The sequence below is a fragment of the Camellia sinensis genome, chromosome 3, assembly GCF_055761805.1.
Source record: "Camellia sinensis isolate YWXY chromosome 3, ASM5576180v1, whole genome shotgun sequence".
NCBI lineage: Eukaryota > Viridiplantae > Streptophyta > Magnoliopsida > Ericales > Theaceae > Camellia > Camellia sinensis.
This window is the reverse complement of record NC_138963.1, coordinates 9887119-9909522: the sequence shown is the minus strand read 5'-3', so window position 1 is coordinate 9909522 and position 22404 is coordinate 9887119. Positions and strand designations below refer to the sequence as shown.

Genomic DNA, 22404 nt, shown 5'->3' with positions numbered 1-22404 from the left:
GGGGAGATGGAGATGGCAGGGGGTGGGTCATCGAAGCTAGGGATAGCAGAGGAGGTGTGGACGAAACTGGTAATGGCTGCGACGGCGATAGGTAGCGAGCGAGCAGCGGCGACAGTTAGGGTTGGTGGGGGTGGGTTGTGTGAATTGAGAAATTTGTGTGAAGGTTAAAAATGTAATTGATTAGAAGGATAAAAATGTAATAAATTTTTTAAAGGAAATGAAAGATTGAAGATTGTGGGCGGGGTGTGTGAGTAAGAGTAAAGATAGAAGATTATGATGTGTATTAAGCAAATTTCTTATTTATCAAATTACTAAAGATGTGCCTTGAGTAGTGGTGTGCCTTGAGATGGAATGTGGTGTGTAAATAGAGGCACCCTTCACACAGTTAATGAAAATTTTCATTAATGCAATTTTGTCCTAGAATAAAAATACCATAATACCCTCATCTTCTTTTACTTAAATCCTATTTCTAGAACGCCAAAACCATTCTTTATCACCAGCGTCACCTCTCTCATCTGCCATCCCCTCTCTTCGCCTCTTTTCTTATCCGCCTGCAATCATTTTCCGCCATGAACCATACACTCCCACAAGTCTCTTACCACGAATCACTCAATGTTGACTGTGGAGGTCTAGGATGTAGCGAGATGAGCTAGAAGTAGCGATGAAAAGTTGAAAGTGGTGACAACGACAGTAAAAGATGAGTGGATGAATAAAAAAAAAATAATTAGACTTTGTTTAGTATAATTTTAGAATATGTTTTCAAAAATAAATTAAAAAAAAGGGAAATTTATCGGAAAGTCCTATCTGACTAAATTATGTTCCGTTTGGTCCCACGAATTTTTTGTTTGATTGGTCAGTCCATGTTAGGAGGGATATTTTACAGATAACTCCTCTTTTAAATTTACATTGTTATGTGGTGGACGAATATGCCCTCACATAATTTGTGGGACTTTTTTTGTTTTATTTTGAGTAAGTAATCCCACGTTTGGTGGAAGGGCTGGAGGTGTGAGATATTGGTGGGGATGTATGTATACTCCACTTTAGTGTTTGTGTTTTGCTGCCAACATCCTCTGTGTCAGTCCACCATTGTTGGGTCTATCATGAACATCGTCGGCTTCCCACAGCTAAGTTCCACACTTCGTATTTATGCAGTCCCTATCGAATTTCTGGGTTGCACAACTTACACAAATTTCGGCGACTATCCACCTGACTTTTCCCGTTTGTGTTGTTTACTTTAACTTCGGGTGGAATGTCACATAGCTACGTCATTGACTGAACCAAAATTTTCCGATTGGTGTTGTACACACTGGCCTTACGATGAGGTTGCCAAATCAATACTCTAACACATAAACTTTATACAAAAAACTCGAACGTCTACGTTGTGTACTATGGAACTTTGACCATGAACTCTCACCCTTTGATGTGACTACTAATATCATGTACAACATAAAAAAATGAAGAACAGGAATATGATGTTAACCACAAAAACAAAAAACTTACGACTCGCAGACATTGTCCACGTTCACGTCACAGAAAATAGTCCATTACCACTTCGCTAAACCGGGTTCACAGTCGACACCTTCTGATCAAGCAACAGAACTAGGGTTCTTCACCCCACAACAATCAATGATAGGTACAAACACACCACTTCTGATATGCACAAACACTGTATCAATTATTCCTTCAATCTCTTCCGTCTGTTTCGAGATTAGGTTGACATGAATTTGCAAACTGTAAGGGGGCAATTTCAACAACTGCTACGGTTCACGTCGCCAATAGCAACCGATTCGTTTTTCCAATTTGGGGATGATTCCTACTTCGAAAACATCTAAACGAGGCACACCCAATAAATGAACAACTTACGTTTCTCAGTCATTGACTGCAAATTTTCTAGCCACCGACAATGCAACTCAACTATGATCGGAAGAGTGTCACCCTGCAACACCCTCTGTTCCAGTAATATATTAGGGTTCTTCATGAAGAGGAAATCAACGGGAACAAACACCGCAGAAAGTCGGATGAACACAACCAATGCGTAAAATGTTACCTTAATCTGAAGCGTGGGTTTCAGAATCATAGAATTTGAAATTCAAATCATAAAAGTGGATAATCATCCCAAATGTTAGGGTTCGCGTCGCTAGTCAACACCGATTTGTATTTCATAAATGGCAATGCTTACCAATTTTTGGGAAAATTATGTTGGGTTGGTTTGCAACTCAACCGAGTTAGATTCCACGAGTGGGTGGGTTCAACCACGTGACACCACAACCCCCCACGTGACATGTACCCCACTCTCACCATTTACCACACATCCACGTCTACCAGCTTGTAATTCACACCATCCAAAAAAGAGTACTACTACCTTTTCTACTGTGACGTAAAACTCAAACACACTCCTCTTCGTACACACATGCGCGCTGGCCAAATAGAAATAAATACCTTAATGGTAAAATAGTAAACAAACAATTATGAGGACTAAACGGATTAAAAAAAAACAATTAGGATCACATGTTCTACAAGATGAAAAAATAGGATTTACTAGTCAATTTCCCTAAAAAAAACTTCTTATTTCAATATGGTTTCATCTTTTTAGGAGCAAAAAAATTAAAAAATTAAAATATTAAAAAATATTTTTTTGATATTTATTTTTGTCAAATTAATTTATATTTTTCTCATAAAAATTTTAAAAAATTGATTCAAAAATTGAAACCAAACATAGCCTTATTAAAATTGTAAATGAGGGTAATATTAGAACATAGAAATGTGTTTATATTTTTATAATGTGTGTATTAAGAAAGTATTCATTAAGTGTGTGTACTAAGAAAAATTAATGTGTGGAAATAAAATTATCCTAATTAAAGCTGTCAAAACTTTATGGGGAAAAAAAAAAAACTTGAAAAACAAGCAAAATTACTGATGCTCTATTGTGCTATTCATTACTGAATCTGGATCCATTCCTGGCAAAACAATGCTGACCGTCAACAAAATAGAAGGGTAAAAGTGGTAATGACGATGGGATCGATTCGCTATTCAAGTCGAGACCTGTAACATGACCTCCTTGATTGCAAGTGACACGCTTCCAATCACAACAATTGTTGCTTTGAGTCCAATTCACGAATCTGACAGGAACTGAAAAATTGAATTTGAGATTGTTCTTCAATTGGAGCAACAATGATTTCTGATCTTTCACACAGTAGCCCACTACAACAAATAAGAGTTTTAGGGACCAAATGTTTCAGTCTCTAAAAGTGAAAATTTTATTACAAAAGACATTTAGAAACAAATTTCTATCATTCTGAAGATAGTTGCTAAAATGTCATTATGGAAAGTCAAAAACAAGATTTTTAACGACAAAATTTTGAAAATGTCACTAATAAATAAACAAAAGAAATCATTGTTTTAAGCACAACCAAACAAGAAGAAATGAAATAAATCCCTGTTGATTTCTTTTCCTTTTTCTTCACAGTATCCAAGTTCCAAACAGAGCCTCAACACTTCATATGTTACAAGTTAAACATTCGCATCCATTTTTTGACTAAATATCTCAAAAATCATTCTTCAAAGGTGAGACAAATGCTTAATCAAAAAATGGCAAAGCCAAATCTTATGCTAAATTTAACTTAAAAAGTATAAAAAAAAGTCATTTTTGCTATGGCATCAAAACTAAACAATGATCACAATAGACTTTTTTGAGTAGATCCAATGGCCAAAAATGAATATGAGAATTGGTTTTGTCAAAATAGGATGTGAACTATTAATATAAAAATGACTTTTTTGCACTATAACAAACAAAGCTATTTTAATTTTTACCTTTGAAGTTGCTGTTAGTGTTTGATTCTCCACAAACCGAGAACTTAACACCACCACTTATTTTCATAAAATTATTAGATAGTGTCAAGAATCATATGACATTATTTACATGGTGCTTCTAATAAATTAAGATTCACAAAATACACTGGATAAGTCATCTCTTGTCTTCCTTAATTATAAACAAATTCCACTTCATCATTGGTTGGGAGCACTACATCGACAATGTCACATGATATTCTGGACTATTGAATATTAACATACAAATATCAATAATATGCAACACTTAAGTGAAAATTTTAAACAAACATATATATTTGATGCTCTTATTACTATGATTAATAATTCAGCACCTGACAGACAAAAGGCAGAGGGAGTCTGCAAGAAAGTTCTTGCCATGTTACAATCCACCAGCACTAAAGTCTCTGAATGGGATCTCTGTAAGCTCATTTTCTACGATTTCTTCTTCTTCGTCTTTCTTCCAGATGGAAAGTCCTCTCAAGAACTTGATCAACTTGTGTGTAGTACCATTGCCTCCACCTTTTACATAAAGCAAGTGCCCCAATGAAGCTTCCCAACCCAACAACAAATCCGACTGCAACACTTATATAGATTCCAGGCTCAAAATCTAAATCTCCATCTTCATCAGGTGTTAATGGCAAGAGTCCTGCTGGCATTTGAACATCACTGCAACTGGTGTTCAAAGGAAGCCCACATAATCCTATGTTTCCTTCTAAGGAGGTATCTGAAAATGTTTGAATTTGAGTGCCTATTGGGATCCTTCCAACCAGTTGATTATATGATAGGTTCAGGAATGAAAGAAATGTAAAACTTGCAAGTTGCTCTGGGATGCTTCCACTAAGCTTGTTCCATGAGAGGTCTAATGATTCAAACTGTGTCAAATTTCCAAGTGATAATGGAATATCACCAGTGAGGGCATTGTATGACAGGTTGAGAACATAGAGGTATTTCAGACCCCCAACTGCATTGGGTATCTCTCCTTCGAAACTGTTGTTTGAGAAATCAAATGGATTTAAATATAGTTAAGGTCTTCACCAGCTCCCACTGTTGCCCTTTCATGGTAACTGTCACTGTATCTTGATAGTAGAAGTGATTTAGGTTTAGGAACTCATGTCGGAGGTGATCGAGTTTTGATTGTCCATTACCCTCATCAACCATCATTGCCTTCCAATGTAAGAAGCTATTTTTCGGCAGCGGTCCAGTGTGTAGTTCAAAGCTAGGTCAATAATTTGAAGCCTTGGCCAACTATTAAACTGGTCCCCTCCACATTGAACAACTCCTTGGAAACTGTTGGATCGCAAATTTAGCACACGCAAATGGGATGAGCTCTTCAAGAAGCAAGGGAAATTATCACTTATGTTGTTGTAACCAAGATTTAAAACCTCCAACTTTGTACAATTGGCCAGAGACTTTGGAATCTGCCCTACCAAGTTATTCCCATTGAAGTCCAGTGTCATTAATGCACAACTTTCTAGGAATGTCCCCAAAATATTACCAATAAGAATATTATTGCGCAAATTCAGTACCCCAAGAGTCGCCACACAATTTTCAATCAAACATTGAGGTATAGTGCCACTGAATCTATTGTTCGACAAATCAAGAACTTGAAGGTTGCTTGCGTTGCATATTGATTGAGGGATGGCACCAGTGAGGTTATTATTTGAAAGAGAAAAAAAAACAGAAGAGGTTAGGTGGTTGCCAAATTCTAGAGGGATAGAAGAATTGAAATTATTGCTCGAGTAGTCCACATAGACAGCTGATTCTGGTGGTATTGGGATTTCACCACTGAGAAGATTGGAGTGTAGGTCAAGGACAGTAAGATTAGGAATAATATGTGGTCTTTGCAAACCCACTAGGAGATTACGAGAAAGATTCAGATAGGCGAGAGTTCCATTGCCAATATTCCAAATCCAATTAGGTATTTCCCCAGAAATTTGGTTGTCTGAAAGGTCTAAATAGGCCATTCTTGATTGGTTCATTAGTGGAGGAAACTCTTGCAAGTTGCAAGAGGCCAATCTTAATAGGTTGAGATGAGGAAAGTGAGACAAGCTAGAATTACCGACACTGGCATTGATTGACAAGTTGTTGTATGAAAGGTGAAGTCTCGTAAGATTTTGCAGGTTTTGGATCCTTTCTAGCTGTACGGTGCCACTGAAGTTGTTGAAAGAAAGTGAGAGGATATTAATCGTTCGAAAATCAACAAAAGGTGGGAATAAGCCCTTCTAGTTTGTTACTACTCAAATCTAGTGTATTCAATGGAGACAAGGATACATTTGGAAATCTGGCAACTTGACCACCAAATTGGTTGTTGGAAAGCTGCATTTTCTGCAGAGATTGAAGGAAAAAGAGAGACAAGGGAACACGTCCATTGAATGAATTATAAGCTAAATCGATATATACATACAAGGTTTGAAAAGCCTTCAAAGTAACTAGAAGGAACTGGACCTGTTAGAGCATTATGAGAGAGGTCTATGTAGGTGAGATTCTTGGACATCTGAAATGATGGGATTGGACCAGTAAAGTTATTAGATGAGAAATCCAAATAAACAAGATGACTGAGGTTTGCCATTGAATTTGGAATGGGTCCACTGAAATTGCAGACTGAAAGCTCTATCCTGGACAGATTTCTCAGGTTACCAATAGAATCTGGTAATCTACCTGAAAAATTCGTGTTGCTAAGCGCAAGCCTCCGAAGGGATCCATTTTGTAGAAACTCTGGCAAAGAACCATTAAGAAACCTGTTGTTTCCCAAGTCCAGAGTCTGCAATGTTGGTACCTGGAAAATCTTTTCTGGAAATGGTCCTTCCAAATTAGACAAACTGAGACTCAAGGCTGTCAAATTTGTGAAATTTGCAAAGGATTCCGGAACTGGAGCAGAGAGATTGTTTAAATCCAGATTGATCACAGAAAGAAACTGAAGCTTTTGAAGGGAATAACAAATAGGACCTGAAAGATGACAATTGGATAGCCTCAAAACTTGCAGATTCGGTAGTGACGATGAAATGGTCTGACACCACTCATTCCCTTTGGCAGATATATTTACACCATCAAGACGAAGTTCTGTGAGCCCAGTAAGATTCTGAAGAAGCATTGATAAATTTGGGTTCTCAAATAGCAGTATAGGAATTACAGGGAAGTCCGTAACCAGATAAAAAGTTTCAAGGAAGTCAAGAGAAGACAGGTCAAGTGTAACCAACCTTTTCAAGTGCGACAATCCAATTGGAATCTGCCCAGAAAAACCAGCATTAGACAAATTCAGATATTTCAGACGACAGAGGCTGCCCAAACTGGATGGAATTTGTGTGAAATTGAAGTTGTTGTAAGCCAAATTCAGACTCCCAAGAAACTGGAGACTAAAAAGACTACTCGACTGGTCGATTCCACTGTAGATCAATTCGCTATTCAAGTCGAGACCTGTAACATGACCTGCTTGATCGCAAGTGACACCCTTCCAACCACAACAATCGTTGCTCTGAGTCCAATTCACCAATCTGACAGAAACTGCATAATTGAATTTGAGGTTGTTCTTTAATTGGAGCAACAATGATTTCTGATCCTCCATACATTGGCTGGAGGCAGGAATGGTGCTAATGCACAAGATAGTGAGTATAGTGATTGAGAAAAGACAGGTAAAGAATGTAATTCTCATATTTAGATTATGGTAAAGCGCACCAAATGACAATGAATTGCATGGCTGAAGTTGGGAGTGGTGACTCTTTTAAGGAGAGGTTACCTTTCTAACTGTTAGTGTTTTTTTTCAGAGTTGACCATAATGTTAGATTTTATTCTTGGCAATCCCGTTTGACAAAACCCCTTTCAGTTGTATTTATGTTCGCACTTTTTATTTCAGTGAGGCTATGAGTGTTTAGATGCGAATCCAACCTGAATTGTGCCTTTCAGAGAAGTTTGTGATGCTAATGCTTTCAAGATTGTCACTTCGCTGATGATGACGGGGATCGAGCTGTCTGGTCAGCTCGCGGGGGTCGAGGGGGCAGCGCCCCTTGGCTGGTCTAGGGCAGCGCTACGGCGGGGTCGAGGGGCAGCGCCCCCAAAGCAAAATGCAAAAATGCATTCCAAGTTGCCCGTCCGCTCGAGCGGACATTACCCCGCTCGAGCGGAGAATCCCTGGTTCCAGCAGTTTTGGTCGCCTGTAAAAGTACTGAGATGTGTGATTTTGCGCTCGAGCGGGTTCTCTAGCGCTCGAGCGGACCTCTGTTATATCACGCGCATATTTTGCTGAAGCTACTCGAGCGGGCTGTTGGGCGCTCGAGCGGAGATCGCGGGACAGATTCTATAAATTCGCGTGTTGGGTCAGATTTTAGGATTACTATTCCAGATCTTCTTCTTGGGTTCTAAGGTTTATATCGGGGGATATTTTGTTAGTTTTCTTTGATGTTTTGATTGAGTATTCAACTCATGGTTTAAAAAGAGTACATCAAAGGTTTTGTTTGTTCTACAAAAGAAAGAGTTGTTCTTCGGTGGATTCTGAAGAATTCGAGCATGAAGTTTTGGTAGATTCTGGGGTGGCTCATCGTAAAGACAATTCCGAGGTGAAGACGGGTTGGAAGAGGCAGATAGAGGTTGGTTCAATTAGGCGTGAATTCGCTAGGTAATTGAGAGTATACCTGTGTAATTCCTTTAAATCTTCTTAGTGGATTGTTTTGTGGCTGTTGCCCGTGGTTTTTTTTATCACAGTTGGAGGTATCCAATTGTGATTTTCCACGTAAAATTGTTGTGTCTCTGTGTCTTGATTATTTGATTAGGATTGTTATATTCTGCTTAAAATTGATACATAATCACAAATCAACATTTAGGAGGTTTCTAGATTTTTCACATAATGTGTAGACAAGTTGACTCCTGTTTGGCTCCTATTTTGCCACAGTGACATTTTTTTTTAACTAAAGATCATTGAAGAGATTTAGGATTAAAAAATAAAATAAGGATAAATTACAAATACGAATTGTCTCCCGTGGTTTGGAAAATTACAAATACCTCCCTATCAGAATTTTTTATTTAACAAAATTAATTGAAAAAGTAAAATTCCTAACTGTTCATCTATACAATAATAAAATTATCTGAATTATTAATTGAAATAAAATTTTAACATTATTAAAAACTGTTAATTAACTTGATGATTCATTAATAAAAGAAACTATTTGTTATGAAATTAGAAACCTTTGGGGGCATAATGTAATTTCTAGAACTACAGAGAATAATTTGTATTTTAAGTAAATCTTAGAGGGTGTGTTTGTAATTTACCTAAAAAAAAAAAAAAAAGCCTGGAATGGGCTTTTTTACAGGAAAAGATTTATGGTATAAAGGTTGTTAGCATATAAAATACTTACCCTCTATCTCTAATTTTTGTTTCCTAGTCCACAGCCTATAATATTAATTGCTTAATCTCATATATTTTATAAAATTTAACCTCAAATTCATTCATCCAAAGAGTACCCAAATGTTAAGTCACACTTCTTTTTTATTTTTAATTTGCACTTGGTAAGATGTTAGAGCATCTCCAACCCACTAGGCATATCATGTTTGTTAGTCAAAATGCCTAGTATAACTCATTTTTTTCAACTCCAATGCACTAGGCATATGGTTAGGCATTTTAGCTCAACTCACATTCACTAGCTACATGTAGCTAGCCTTCAAGACTAGGCAAAATATATTTAATCATTAGGATCATTTCCCTCCATCTTTGTTGCTGATGTGGCATTTTATAAAATTAATAGTATTTAGATGAATAGCTAAAATAAAGAGCATGGTTAGAGTAGAAACATAAAATAGTTGATAGGCAAAATAAAATATATATTTTATAGTAATATTTAGATAGGTAAAATGCCTATTACCGTTGGAGACGCTCTAAGCAGGTTAACAAGGCCGGCCAAAAGTAAATAAGATCTTATCATATATCTCAGTAATATGAAACAGTGAAAAAATAAGTGAAACGTGGCACTCCTCTTTTCTAAGAGTCCCATGGTAATGATATAATTTACTACCTATCATTTTTACTCAAAAGATCAAGACTTGGAATTCTAGCCGCCTGGGGTCCTTTTTGATCCAATCCATTGCTGATTCAAATCTACTATTGATTGGATCTCACATTTCATTTTCTGTGTACAACTTTTCTTTTGTTTTCTTTTTTTTCTTCGTTCTTATCATTATTGTTCCATCCATTACTAAAATTCAACTTATTTGCCAGTGGGAATGAAAGCTTCTTGTAACCATAGTGTTTGGTTGGATTTTCAATTTTTGTTTTTTGTTTTTATTACAAAAAACTAAAAACTAGTTTGGTAAAAAATAAAAAATAAAAACTCATCATTTTCGTATGGTTTTCTTTTTTAGAGTAAAAATAATTTTGAAAAATTAAAACAAAAATTAATGTTTGTTTTCATCAAATTTAATTTTATATTTTTTAAGAAGAATTTTTTTTTAAAAAAATATATTCTAAAAATTCAACCAAATAAAATGTACTCGGGAATTCTGACTGCGGCATTGGTTTATGGTCTGTATTTACTAGGAACTAATACCAATCTTCTTCATTGAGACAAACGAAATCAAGAAAAAACAAAAGCTATAAAGAGACTCCAATTCTCATTGGACTGCAATTGCAATCGGTGTTAGGGATGGCAATTTGAAACCGGCCCGACGGGGATCCCCGATCCCGACCCCGATTTAAGCGGTTTTTCCCCGAAAAATACCCCCGACGGAGAGGTGACGGTATTTGAAAATCAATCCCCGATCTGTCACGGGCCGGGGACGGTGATCAGTGTTTGATCCCCGGCCCGGCCCGATCCCCGGCCCCGCCCCCGTCCTCGGCCCCATCCCCGAATTTTCCCGAAGTGAAATTACTTTTATACCCTTATATTTATATATTTATATAATAATAATAATAATAATAATAATAATAATAAACCAACTCTTGAACTCTCTCCCTCACTCTCATCACTCAACTCTCACTGTCGTTCATCTCTCTCTCCCTCACTCTCATCTCAACTCTCTCCCACTCTGTGGTTCATCTCGCTGTCAACTCTCTCTCGCGGTCACCGACGGCGACGTCAGCACCACCGCTGGCCCCGACTCCCCCTCTCTCTCACCGACGGCGACATCACTACCACCGCCGCATAACGTCTGCCTCTCTGCCACCACCACCGAACCCACAGCCACCGCCAGCCACTCTCGATCTCTGTCACCACCACCGAACCCACCGACGGCGTCGCTCAGATCTGTCTGTGTGAGATCTGTCTCTGTGTGTGTGTGAGAGATCTGTCTCTGTGTGTGTGTGTGAGATCTGTCGATCAGATCTGTCTGTGTGAGATTTGTCGCCGATCAAATTTTTTTTTTAGATCAATTTTTTTCTGTGTGTGAGTGATCTGATCTGATCTGTGTCTGTGTTAGATCAATTTTTTTTTTTTTTTAAAGTTTAAATCTGTATTTGTTGTTGTTGATGATGATAAAACATAGTATTTTTTGTTTCAGATCTGTGTGTGAGGCATCTGAAATTTTTTTTTTTTTTTTTTTAGCCGGGGAATGCTCGGGGTCGGGGAAACCCGATCCCCGTTGGGGGCGGGGGTGGGGGCAGTGATAGGATCCCCGTCGGGGATCGGGGCCGGGACCGGGGAAAATTCGACCATCGGGGATCGGGGACGGGGAGTGCGATCCCCGGCCCCGCCTCGCCCCGTTGCCATTCCTAATCGGTGTTACTTTTCAGCTAATTGTGACTCAACCTTTCATAATCTGTTTTTGTTCAGCAATGCGAAAATGCATTTGAAGAATGTTTGGAGTACAGAATGGGAAAGGAATCAAAGGATGGAAGGAAAAAAAAAAGAAAAAAAAGCCACACCATTTTCATTCGAGTAACATGGCATAGCCACATTGGTACTACAAATAATTTCACCCAAGATTGAGGCATGTAATTGATGGTAACTCAACACAATTTGTAGATAGAGAAACAAAAATTAGAGTATTTCTCTTTTCCCTTCTATTTTATTTTTCCTTACACAAGTTCAAAATTCAAAAAACAAGTGTACTCTCGAATCATGATATTCTTTTCATTGAACGTAAATTCTCTTAATCAAAATTTTGTGAGCTCTTCCTTCTTCAGTCTTCTTGACAAAGAATATTGAAGAGAGCCTTTATCAACATGTTTGCAGTACCAATTTTTCCATCTTGTACAATGCAAAGAACATCAAAAAAATAAATAAAATGACAACTGGTTTATGTCTTTGAATAACTCTTTCCAGGACATTATCATAGAATTTTATTTATTTATTTTGGTGGGGGAAGTAAATTTATTTATTTTAGTTAATAAAAGTAGTTAACAAAATAACTAAAGAAAAAATAATGAAAGGAACACAAATGTCAAACATCTGAATACATTCTGCCTCTGCTGCATTCAACTTTCCTCTATTCAGAATTATTACAGTAAAAAACTAAAGCCGGCCTATTCTTATCGGCATCACCACACAGGATATGGTTAATTTGTTGGCTATTGGGAAAGCTACTGATGCAGTGTGCGTCATAAAATAGTAACAATCTTAAAATCCGTTGATTCAAACAAGAATACCGGAAATAAGATTCCTCCCTAGACCTGTTGATTCACAAAGAATACCGAGTTTAAAGGCTCAACAATAGCTGATTCACAAAGAATAACCAAAGTTGAAACAAAAGAGTATAAAACTCAAAATATATTAATGATCAAAACTGAAGAGCCCTAAGGCTTACGCCAAATATTTATAAGCAAAACATAGACCTAACTTTAACTAAGAAACAACCAGATTTGGAAAGAGAAGGAAATTACCAAAAATATAAGGAAATAAAAGGCAATTGCCAAAAATGAAAATATGGCAATAAAATAAGCAATAAAATAAGGACACTACTATGGTGCTCACGGGTTGCGTACTACATCATCCTCCCCTGGATGGAGAGAATTCGCCAACGAATTCGCAGCCTCGGCGTCGGAGTTGTCACCGTGATAAGGAATGAGGTATCTAACGTTGAACACATCGGAAGTACGAATGTGACTAGGCAACTTCAAACGGTAGGCATTGGAATTGATTTTCTCCAAAATTGCAAGGGGCCTAATTTTTCATGCTGCCAACTTGTTATATTCACCTGCTGAAAACTTGTCTTTTATAAGAACTGCCCACATCAAATCACCAACTTCAAATTCAACCAATCGACGTTTCTTGTCGGCAGTTAGCTTATACTTGGCTATTGATTGTTGCAAAATGGACTGGGTCAATTTGTGCACCCCCTGAAGGTTGTGAATCAGCTCTTCTGCTTTCCCATTAATACACTTTAATCTGGCACAGGTACTAAATCCAGCAGGGCCCGAGGTTGGTAGCCATAATTGACATAGAAAGGGCTAAAACCCGAACTTCGATTTACAAAGCGATTGTAAGCAAACTCTGCTTGGTGCAATTTGTGATCCCATGATTTCAAATGATCCGTTACTAAACACCGTAACAGGTTGCCCAAATAACGATTGACAACTTCTGTCTGTCCATCAGTTTGAGGGTGATAGGCGCTACTGAAATCAAGCTTTGTATTAGCCAAGCGCCACAGACATCTCCAAAAATGACTAAGAAATCGGGTGTCTCTGTCAGATACAATGGACTGAGGGAGCCTATGCAAACGATAGATTTCTCGAAAATATAATTGGGCCACATTTACAGCATCCGTCGTCTTTTTGCAAGCAATGAAATGGGTCATTTTTGAGAACCTGTCCACGACTACGTAGATGGGGTCACAACCTCGCTGAGAACGCGGGAGTCCCAAAACAAAGTCCATACTAACGTCAGTCCATGGTTGATTGGGCACGGGTAACAACATGTATAAGCCTGCGTTGGTTGCGGATTCTTTGGATACTTGGCAGATGCGACACCCGTCCACAAGCTTGAAAATTTCTTTCCTCATAGAAGGCCAAAAGTAAGAACCAGCCACAAGCTGTAGAGTCTTGTCACGCCCAACATGGCCTTCTTCATGCAACTCCTTGATAATTCTCAATCGAAAACTTGATGCAGGCACACACAATTGGTTGCCTTTGAAGAGGAATCCGTCATGGAGAAGAAAGTCCGACCTCTGACCTGATTTAATTTTCCCAACAATACAAGAGAAATAGGGATCAACGGACAGTAGTTCTTGAAAGGAGTCGAACCCAAGGACCGTATTTCTCATAGTAGTAAGCAGAAATGAACGGCGGCTAAGTGCATTAGTCACTTTGTTTAAGGTCCTGGATTTGTGTTTAATAACAAAGGTAAATTACTGCAGATATACTGCCTAATTGGCATGCCTCGATGAAAGCTTGTCTTGGCTGTTGATGTGCTTCAAAGCATCATGGTCAGAAAATAAAATGAATTCACTTTAAGACAGATAAGAATACCAATGCTTCAAGGCTTGGACAATGGAGTAAAATTCCACATCATAAGTGCTGTAGTTGCCTTTGGAACTACTGAGCTTCTCACTAAATTATGCAATCGGGTGACCCCCTTGACTCAAAACAGCCCCAATGCCCACTTTCGATGCGTCACAGTGTAGCTTAAAGGGCTTAGAAAAATCTGGTAATATGAGGACTGGTACTGAAGTCAACTTCTGTTTGATTTGCTGGAGTGCTTCTGTTGCTGTTTCTGTCCAACAAAATTGACCGGCCTTCATGCAATCCGTAAGTGGGGCCATAATGCTACTAAAATGGGGAATAAACTTCTGATAGAACGAAGCCAACCCATGAAAGCTTCGTACGTCGTGAATGTTTTTTGGTATTGGCCAGTCACGAATTGCATTTATTTTGCTTTCATCAACTGAGATGCTGTCTTTAGATACGACATAACCGAGGAACAAGACAGTATCTGTTAAGAATGAACACTTGTTGGTACCAGCATAAAAGTTCACTTCCCGCAACACTGATAGAACTTGGCGCAAGTGTTGGAGGTGCAATTCATTATTAGCGCTATAAACCAAAATATCATCAAAATAAACAACAACAAACTTCCCTATGAAAGGCTGAAATAGTTGGTTCATCACACGCATAAAAGTACTGGGAGCGTTTGATAAACCAAACGGCATGACTAGCCACTCGTAAAGTCCCTCTTGAGTTTTGAAGGCTATCTTTCATTCATCCCCTTCTCGAATCCGAATCTGGTGGTAACCACTTTTCAGATCCAATTTGCTAAACAGAGTTGCTCCACTTAACTGATCTAATAAGTCATCCAACCGAGGTATGGGGAACCTATATCGGATAGTGATCTTATTAATTACCCTACTATCGACGTACATGCGCCACCAACCATCTTTCTTGGCGGTTAGTAGTGTAGGCACGGCACATGGACTAAGGCTTTCTCGGATGTGTCCCTTGGCTAGCAAGTCCTCCACTTGTCGGCGAAGTTCTTCATGCTCTTTTGGACTCATGCGGTAGTGGGGTCTATTTGGCAAATTCGATCCTGGAATCAAGTCAATTTGATGTTGTATGTCTCTCATAGGAGGTAACATTGGGGGTAACTCCTTAGGACATACATCATGGAACTCTGCAATTAGAGCATTTACAGGCTCAGGGATCTTACTCTCTACAGCACTGTTTTTTCCTACTAGCACGAACATCATTCCTGTTTCAGCCACTTCCTCCAAGAACCGGTGCATAGACAATAAGCTAGAACTTTTCTCAGGAGCTAGCTTTGGTGCTTCTTCTTTATGAGTTTCAAGAACAATACGAATCTTGTTAAATACAAAGGAATAAGTGTTCCTTCGTCCATCGTGTAACACGTCGCGGTCAAATTGCCAAGGCCTTCCTAACAAAATATGGCAAGCATCTATCTGAACTACATCATACCACACCTTGTCCCTGTAGTTAGAATCAATAGATAATGAGACTAAACAACGCTTGGAGAGCGTTACCTCTTTGCCTTTCTGAAGCCATGACAGTTTGTATGGGTTAGGATGTTGGCTTGTACTTATTCCCAATTTTGCAACAGCGTCTTCCACAATAACATTCTCGCAACTTCCAGAGTCAATTAAAAACTTGCACACCTTCCCACTAATGGTACACGTAGATTGGAAGATGTTGTTTCGTAACCACACATTTCCTTCAACCTCTCGGAGAGTAAAGCAAGCCCTGCGCACAACCAATAGAGGACCATCATCGCCAGCAACTCGTTCTTCCTTGTCATAAATACTAGCCTCAGGCTCGTTGGTAGGATCTTGCAGACTTTCATTAGTCCCATCTTCAACAATCTCTTTGCTATCTATAAATAGGCCTTTGCCAACCCGGTCACTTTTTCTGCAATCTGCAGCGCGATAACCAACTTCTCCACACTTGAAGCAACGCATACCACTACTAGTAATAGGGTTCCTGTTTGACTGTCCTCCTGATGGTTTACTAGCCGTATCAGATTGTGTGGTGCTCTACCTTGCCTCTGGTAGGTTCGTACTCGTATTTCGTTCATTGGGGGTAGATTACGATTACCACTAGTGTTTCCACTTGACCATCCAGTACCGCCTGAGCGACGCTTTGACCTTTTCTCTAATTGTATAGCCCTCTGGTGTGCTTCAAAAATAGAATAGGGATCAAATAAATTCAGGGTATCTTGATATTGTTCTTGCAATCCCCCGATGTACCTGGAAACAAGTTGGTCTTCGTTTTCAGCAAGGTCATTACGTGACACCAATTGATAGAACTTAGTGGTATATTCATCGATCGTCTTCGTCCCTTGCCGTAAATTCTACAATTGTTGGTACATCATGCGTGTATAGTTATAAGAAAGGAACGCCATACGCATATGTTTCTTCATCTTCTCCCAAGAAGCAATTTTACTCTTTTCTTGTCTGGTTTGAGTTAACTTTATTTGTTGCCACCAAGCCGCTACTCTTCCCCTAAGGCGTGTGGCCACCAAGGAAACTCGTTTGTTTTCTGGAACCTCCTTGAAGTCAAGAACCTCTTCGACAGCAAAAAGCCAATCCAAGAAGTCTTCGGGTTAAACACTGCCTTGAAATTCAGGGATGTCAATTTTCAGACCTACTTCCCGTCGACATGAATTTGCTTCCGTACCTTGTCAAACCCTTTCCCTGCGGAAATTTCCAACAAAAGGGTTGTCGTCTACCTCCTTTATATTTTCTTCGTCCTCCATAAACCGTGGGTTTGGATGTGGTTGGCGCTGTTGCTGTTGTTGCAACGTCGCGAGTTGCTCGGTCAAGGCATCAATTTGTTGTTGCATCCTCGCGGTGTCAGCTTCATAAACATCATCCATGGGCCGCCTCCTTGGTGCCATCGTAGCCTACGCTCTGATACCAACTGATGCAGTGCGAGTCGTAAAATAGTAACAATCTTAAAATTTGTTGATTCAAACAAGAATACCGGAAATAAGATTCCTCCTTAGACCCGTTGATTCACAAAAAATACCGAGTTTAAAGGCTCAATAATAGTTGATTCACAAAGAATAACCAAAGTTGGAACAAAAGAGTATAAAACTCAAAATATATTAATGATCAAAACTGAAGAGCCCTCAGGCTTACACCTAATATTTATAAGCAAAACATAGACCTAACTTTAACTAAGAAACAACCAGATTTGGAAAGAGAAAGAAATTACCAAAAATATAAGGAAATATAAGGCAATTGCCAAAAATGAAAATATGGCAATAAAATAAGCAATAAAAAAGGACACTACTATGGTGCTCACAGGTTACGTGCTACATCAGATATGGAATGCAAATCATACATCAATAGTGCAAAGAACGAGTCAAATTGTCATTACCATGACATCATATACCAATAATCTTCATTTCACTCATCTAGCTGTTGGAGCCCGGATCCTTGGCCGCCCTCTCCAGCGGCCCTTCCTGCGGCGCCCCAAAATGACATCGTTTTGGTGCCAAATTTCAATTAAAAAAAAAAGAAAAAAGCAGAGCAGGAGCAGGAGCAAAGGAGAAGAAGAAAGAAGGGAGGATCGAGAAGGGGAAAAAGAAGGGATAGAAGAAGAGGAGAGAAGGAGGATCGAAGCTTTTTTTCCCTTTAACAATGGAGTTCGCAGATTTACCCAAACCCGGTACCAATTTCCGAACCCCCTACCCTCTCATCGCAAACCCTCGACGTTGCCCCGCCTTCGCTGCCGGAGGGAGAGGTTTTGGTGTGTGGTGGTTGCGGGCGAGGGTTTCATGTGAAGTATTTGATAACAAAGACATCTTCAGGTTTGTTCCATTTTCTCTCTCTCTCTCTCTCTCTCTCTCTCTCTGAAATTTCTGTTCACTGTGTTTGGATGTGAAGAAAACCAAGACAAATGAAATGGAAAATTTGTAGTTAATATTTTTTATTTTGGTCTCTGAATTTTATTCACTCTTCTTCCTCCTCCTCCTCTATTCCTCATTCTCCTCTCTTACTCTGCCTTTCTTCTTTTCCCTTCTTTCTTCTTCTCCTTTGTTAGATATTTCAACCATTCTCTTCTCCCAGCTCCTTCCTCCTCCTTTGCAGCAAATAGCCACCTTCTACTACACACATCCACCACTGACCACTGCTCTGACCACCCATACCAAACAATATAACCACAACCATCAAAAACAAAAACAAAATCACAATCAAAATTAACCAACAAAAGCAAAATTAAAATCAATATCAAAACTCCACAAAAATAAAAAAAAATAAAAAATATATATCAAATCCAATTTCAAAACTCACTAATCAAAATCCAAATCATAATTCAAATTCATTGCTGAACATTGCTAAGAAACTGGAATTGATAAGCCAAAAGAAAAACCAGAATTGAAGAAATGTAAACAATAAAAAAACAGAGTAGAAAGATCTCTGTTCCTTTTCCTTTCATTCCAAGCAAAGCAAATGGTTTCTAACCTTTCTCTTAGCAAAAATTCACAATTAGAAATCAATTATAAACCCATCATCACCAGACCCACCACCTTTTACAACACCCACCCAAATTTTTTTTTTTATTCTTTATAGTTTCAAAATAACAATCAATTTCAATAATCAAGATAAATACCCGAGTCAAACTTGCAAAGGAGTTTACATTAGTTGCAGATTCATCGGAACCCTTCACTCCCCTCATCGCGTCCGACCCCTCATTTTCCCCCATCGCAAAACCTCCCCTTGTCTCCCGCGTTCCTTCCCATCCGTCACAACCCTTTAAAACCCTCTCCTCCCTCCGTTGCATCTCCCCTTTCCCTACACCTTCGCCACCATCTTCTTCCTCCCCTAGTACCGCATCACCACTAAGTCCGGATCCTCAGCCGCCCTCTCTAGATTAAAAGGACAAAAAGCTTCGATTCTCCTCCTCTCCTCACCTTCTACCCCTTCTCGATCCTCCCTTCTTTCTTCTTCTCCTTTGCTCCTCCTCTGTCTTTTTTTTTTTTTTAATTGAAATTTGGCCCCAAAACGACGTCGTTTTGGGGCGCCACAGGAAGGGCCGCTGGAGAGGGCGGCTGAGAATCCGGACTCCTAGCGAGCTGTTGGCCATGAAACGTCTCCAAGGAGTTAGCCTGATCAAGGTTTGGGGTTTAAGGATGTACTTTTTTTAAGTGTTAGGTTCAATATCTTTTAGGTGTAAATAATTTAGGGGAAATTCAATATCAGTAGAATTTTCACAATTTAATTACACATCTATGAAAAACTTTATGATTTCACTTTTTAATATTTATAAAGTTTATCATTAATTTAAAAATATTTTTCTAAATTTATACTGAAATAAAATTATCCCAATAATTTATTGGGGTTAAGATTGGTTTCCAAATCAGTCGATTCAATGAAAAAATTTGAGAGTAATAATGAAAATATGCATTAGTTGAAAGTTTGACAATAATACTATATTCGATTTTTTTAAGAATACCATCACATCTTTGCCCTTGGGACAATGACTAAGCTAATGAGCTTCGAGAACGGCATCATAATGAATTGATTTCTCTTCAAAAAAATAAATATTAAATACATAATCTTTGAGAGCACGAAAAAACACCCACAGTTACGTGGCAACTTGGCATGAAAATTTGCAAATAAAACAAATTATTAGATAAATAAATAGAAAATGTATATAAAAAATGATGGCATAGGTGGTGATTAGGAATGGCAACGGGGCGGGGCGGGGCCGGGGATCGCACTCCCCGTCCCCGATCCCCGATGGTCGAATTTTCCCCGGTCCCGGCCCCGATCCCCGACGGGGATCCTATCACTGCCCCCACCCCCGCCCCCAACGGGGATCGGGTTTCCCCGACCCCGAGCATTCCCCGGCTAAAAAAAAAAAAAAAAAAATTCAGATGCCTCACACACAGATCTGAAACAAAAAATACTATGTTTTATCATCATCAACAACAACAAATACAGATTTAAACTTTTAAAAAAAAAAATTTGATCTAACACAGACACAGATCAGATCAGATCACTCACACACAGAAAAAAATTGATCTAAAAAAAAAATTTGATCGGCGACAGATCTCACACAGACAGATCTGAGCGACAGATCTCACACACACACACAGAGACAGATCTCTCACACACACACAGAGACAGATCTCACACAGACAGATCTGAGCGACGCCGTCGGTGGGTTCGGTGGTGGTGACAGAGATCGAGAGTGGCTGGCGGTGGCTGTGGGTTCGGTGGTGGTGGCAGAGAGGCAGACGTTATGCGGCGGTGGTGGTGATGTCGCCGTCGGTGAGAGAGAGGGGGAGTCGGGGCCAGCGGTGGTGCTGACGTCGCCGTCGGTGACCGCGAGAGAGAGTTGACAGCGAGATGAACCACAGAGTGGGAGAGAGTTGAGATGAGAGTGAGGGAGAGAGAGATGAACGACAGTGAGAGTTGAGTGATGAGAGTGAGGGAGAGAGTTCAAGAGTTGGTTTATTATTATTATTATTATTATTATTATTATTATTATTATTATTATTATTATATAAATATATAAATATAAGGGTATAAAAGTAATTTCACTTCGGGGAAATTCGGGGATGGGGCCGAGGACGGGGGCGGGGCCGGGGATCGGGCCGGGCCGGGGATCAAACACTGATCACCGTCCCCGGCCCGTAACAGATCGGGGATTGATTTTCAAATACCGTCACCTCCCCGTCGGGGGTATTTTTCGGGGAAAAACCGCTTAAATCGGGGTCGGGATCGGGGATCCCCGTCGGGCCGGTTTCAAATTGCCATCCCTAGTGGTGATGGTTGGTGATAGAGAGATTAAAAGTTCATTTATTAGAGGCTAAAGCTAGCTATTAGATTGAACTTTAGGGATAATACAAAAGGAATAATACTAACGAGTAATAGTAAGGTCTTGTTTGGAATAGGTTAAATTAGTTGAAAAAATTTAAAAGTTAATACAAAAAAATCAATTCATAATCGTTATTTTTTATACATTTTTTAATAAAAAAATTAAAAATTATTTAAAAAACTAATTCTCAAACAAATCCTAATTATCAGCAAATTTGGACATGTTCTTATGCCATAAACCGCGCTAAAAGATTGCATATATAGTCAACGACCCCCTTGCATTTGTTCATGAATGTTTTATAGTAATTAATTGGTTGATGGTGGTGGTGACTATGAATTAAGAGCATGTTCTTCAGCAAAAACATGGACTGCTTTCCAAAGTCAACTTGCTGAGTAGAATGGGAAATTATTCAATGGTTTGGGAGTAATGTTTCATTATTTCATTCACAAGCCGATATTTAATACTTTATCTTTTAAAATTTTAACATAAAAATAGTAAATTTCATGATTTAAATTAATAACTACTCATTTAGAGTATTATCAGAATTTGTTCAAGAATATTAAATAATTTCTCAAGTAGAATAGGAAATATGCTCTAATTTTGTGGATATCGACATTTGGAGCTATTATTCTTTGAATCAGCCTTCTTGTCCTCAAATTTTTATTTTTATTTTTTCTCTATTTTCAAATACTCACACTAATTAAATCATTTTTCAAAATTTTAAAAATGAATAAAAACTGAGAATTTTAAATTTAGGTAGGTCATTTCAAGAGATTGTGGACTTTTTAAAGTTTTACCGTATGAGCAATATTTATATTTAAATATACTTGCTCAACAGGAAGGTACTCAATTTACTCAAAAAATAATTAAAAAAACATTAAATGGTTTTCAATATTTTATGTAAATTTTTGAACATTTTTTTTTATGGTTTTCTAGTTTGAAAAATGCTTGGGAGCACTAATTAGTGCTCCCACTAATTAGGTGGCAGTGGGTCCCACCATTAATGATGTGATATTTTGGTCTTGGAGTTGTTTTTTTTTATTATTTTTTTATTTTTTTAATGCATTAGTGCTATTAGTGGTGATGTTTTTAGTGGGATGAATCATTGTTGTTCTAGTTTTTCTGCATGGTCAAAGCTTTACCCTTTCAATATAATGCTTTGACTATATATATAGAGAAAGCATAAAGATAGGGATCATGAAAAAACTTTCATGAAACTGATCATGAAAAATTTATGGCTCTTGGATTACCTTGATTAGTGTGTAGTGCTTTATTTTAAGTGTAATCCAAAGGTCATAAATTTTTCATGATCATTTTTATGAAAGTTTTTTCATGATACCTAGCATTGCTCATAGAGAAATATATGTAGTCTTTAATTAAAG

At 38.4% G+C, this 22404-nt stretch overlaps 1 pseudogene; it reads right to left on the bottom strand.

The window, feature by feature from the left end:
- Positions 1-3960: 3960 nt before the first annotated feature.
- Positions 3961-7526, bottom strand: LOC114269979 (receptor-like protein 7; annotated as a pseudogene).
- Between the last annotated feature and the right edge of the window lie 14878 nt (positions 7527-22404).